Below are 3852 nucleotides of genomic sequence, written 5' to 3'. Positions count from 1 at the left end.
GTCTAGCCTTCTCACCATCCTTACTTTTACCAGCCAAATCAAGCAGAGTCCCTATCAAGCTCTCACATATATTCTTCTCAATATGCATCACATCGAGATTATGGCGTATAAGCAAAGAATCCCAGTAAGGAAGGTCAAAGAAAATACTCTTCTTCCTCCAGTTGTGCCATCTATTATCTTCATCATGGTGCTTCCTCTTCCTCGAAGTAGTCGCTCCAAAAGTTACTTGCTCGAAAGTCTTGTACTAGTCCACTACTTCTGCACCACTCAAGGGCACTGGAGCCGCCCTCATTTCTACCTTGTTATTGAAGCTCAACTTGTTCCCCTGCCACCTGTGGTCCATAGGCAAGAAACGACGATGGCCCATGTAGCAATGCTTTGAACCATATGTTAGCCACAAGTAATTGGTATCCTTGTGACAATAAGGACAAGCAAACCTGCCTTTTGTGCTCCAACCAGACAACATCGCATATGCAGGAAAATCATTCATTGTCCAAAGTAGCATTGCACGCAGAATAAAATTTTCCTTTTTTTCGCATCCCAAGTATCAACTCCATTGTCCCATAACTCTTTAAGCTCATCGATCAGAGGCTGCAAATATACATCAATGTTAATTCTTGGAGATTTAGGCCTAGGAATTAGCATTGACATCATCCAATAGGATTGTTTGAAGCACAACCAAGGAGGCAAGTTATAAGGAATCTGGATCATTGGCCATGTAGTGTAAGTCACATTCAACATAACAAATGGATTGAAGCCATCCGATGCAAGTCCCAGCCTAACATTACGTGGATCACTTGCAAATGTAGTATACTTGGCATCTACGTGCCTCCATGCCTTTGAGTTAGCTGGGTGCCGCACTTTACCATCTTCAACCAATTCTTCCTTGTGCCAACGCATATGCGCCGATGTTGTCTCGTTCATATATTATCTCTATAGTCAAGGAATAAGTGGAAAATACCTCAGTATCTTACGAGGTAAGAGCTTCTTATTTACTCCACCAGTGCCATCACCACCAAACTCTAAATATGTATCTTTCCACCTACTCTCCCGACATTTTGGACATGCGTTCAGCTTCTCATACTCTTCTCCATGGAATAACACATAGTCATTAACACGAGCATGAATCTTTTGGTAGTCCAGTGCAAGGTCTCGAACTACCTTTCGAACTTTGTCCAGGCTATCTGGGACACAATGGTCCTTGAAGAGTACATGGCAGAATAATAACAGTACTTGCTCTAGAGCATTGTTGCTAATACCGAATATGCACTTAATCTGATGTAGCCTCACAATAAAAGATATTTGGATAGCCTCCTCGCAACCTGGGTATAGTTCTTTCCTAGATTCTTCCATTAACTTGAAAAATTTTCTTGCTGACTCATTTGGCTCCTGATCACCTCTAATTTCACCATGTATGGCACCACTAATTAGCGATGAAAGTAGTTTAGTGGATGACACGCCATCATCATGATCACCTTCTTCACCTTCACAAACGTCCCGATCATCATCGTTCATAACAACACGTTTAGCTAATCTTCCAGTATGATGCTGTTTTATGTAATGCGGATCAAACCCTCTGGTATTCAAGTGCAACTCAACAACTTCTTTATTTCAATATGCCATGCGACGACATCATCTACATGGATAGGGTGCAGTTTGTGCTGGTAAGGGGCCAGCATCAAAGGTATCTTCAATGAATTTAGCAACTCCGTTTTGCCACGCAGCATCTGTATGTGACAATTCCATCCAACTACGATCCTTATGTTCATGTGCCATATTGCAAAAAACCCAACTAATAATATTTTAAGCACAGGCTTGTAGTATACTACTATACAAATCCTGAATAACCTCCTGAATAACCTGCAAAAAATATAGGTTCCTCCATCGGTATTGTTACTATCAACTAGTATTATAAAAATTGAATGAATATATGTACTAATAATTGAATAACTCAAGTTTTTCAGTATGCACATTAATTAATTAATTAATTAATTGTGATAGGTCTGGATCGATTTTATACCTTGCATTGAGATAATGGAATCGGACAACGCCCATGTCATCCCGCGTGTCGAGAGATTGTAGAGGACTAACAAGGGGACCCTTCAATTTCTTGGCACTCAACAACTTGCGAGCTAGGGATCGAAAGATGACGTACGGCAGGCAGCAACCGCGCGGCGAAGGGGAGGAGTCATGCGAAGAAGGAGGGGAGGCGACGAGAATGTGGAGGACTAACAAGGGGACTCTTCCTTCTCCCTCGACAACTCACGCGCTAGGGAAGATGACGGCAGGTGGTGGTCGCGTGGCAGCATCATGCAAGGAGAAGCGGAGGAGAGGAGTCGTGCAAAGAAGGAGGGGAGGTGAACCTAGGATGACATAGACCAGGATTAGGCCTTTCAGCTCGTGAAAGAAAGGCCTGCCATATGTGTGGGCCAAAATAAAGGCCCACGAACATAACCAATTTGGCGGCACCCACAAACTCATCTATTGCAACCATGTGTTCCCCTATATTGCAACGACTATATATTATTGCAATAGCACCTCCTGTATAGCAACGGTTTCAGTATTTGTTGCTATAACCAAGATTTCTTTTGCAACAATACCATTTTCGTTGGTATATCTAATACTAGTTGCAACGATTCATATTAGCGTTGCAATATCTAAGACTCATTTGCAACATTGTTTATTTTCGTTGCAATAACCAATATTTCTTTTGCAACCACAAGTTGTAATAACCAAGATATCTTTTGCAACAACACCGAGTTCGTTGCTATATCTAAGACTCTTTTGCAACACACGATAGTACTTATCGCAATGTGTTATAATCGTTGCAATATGGACAACTAATTGCCACCACTATAAAATAGCGTGGCAATACGTCGCTGCAATTACAACCAACAAATATTGTTGTGATATAGCGTGCTTATTGCAACGACTAAGTTGTTTTCGCAACGCTACACAAATGTTGGCAATGTGACACCCCTATTGCAACCAAAATGGACTATTATCGTAATAACCCCTATGTATTGCAACGAAAGTTGCCTATTGCAAAAAAAAATTGGTCGCATTAGTGATAAAACCTTGTAGTGACGTCCTCATCATCTTCCTCCTCTTTTGAGGGATCATCAGGCAAATGCACATAGTACACAGATCTTGCATTTTTTGCAACATCGGCATCAGGAGGAGGAGGAGAAAAGTATAAAAGGACATCCTCCTGCATAAGGAATTACTGGTTGGCAAACATGATGACAACTAATTATGGGTACTCAAAAGGAAAGCAAGTTATCTCTCTGGGTTTATACCAGTTGTCAAACTCCTAAACGGAATCATCAATTTTGGGCACTCCTTAGAAATTCTTAAAAATTTTGCCCAACAAGTCTTCAACCGCTTCATCAGATATATCGTCAATAGACATCCGTGAAGGATCATCAAAACCTGAGTACTCATAGCCCCAAGTTTGGCACAGCTGCAATGGTTGTACTCTTCTCTTCAAAAAGCTGGCGGCCACATTAACCCCAGCCAACCCCATCTTCTTCAACTCTGCAATCCTTTGCAGCAACTCGGCCACCTGATTACTATCTTCAATGCTAGGCTCTTCAAGCCACTTGCTCGAGTACTTCGGGTGGTACCCGGTGATCACTGGCATTGGAGGATCATGGTTCTCAATGTAAAACCACTTTTCCTTCCAGGCGCCATGGGATGCCGGAGTCTCATACTCCAAATACACATTGGAGTCCCTCAGCTGAAATCCTGTGCCTCCGAGTACTATCATTCTATCTTGACTAGGCTGGGGCTTGTAGCAGAAAAGCTTACGGAACAATTGAAAATGAGGCTGTATCCCCAAATATGCCTCAC

The sequence above is a fragment of the Setaria viridis genome, chromosome 2, assembly GCF_005286985.2.
Source record: "Setaria viridis chromosome 2, Setaria_viridis_v4.0, whole genome shotgun sequence".
Taxonomy (NCBI): Eukaryota; Viridiplantae; Streptophyta; class Magnoliopsida; order Poales; family Poaceae; genus Setaria; species Setaria viridis.
The sequence above is the reverse complement of the archived record's forward strand: the minus strand, read 5'-3'. Positions refer to the sequence as shown.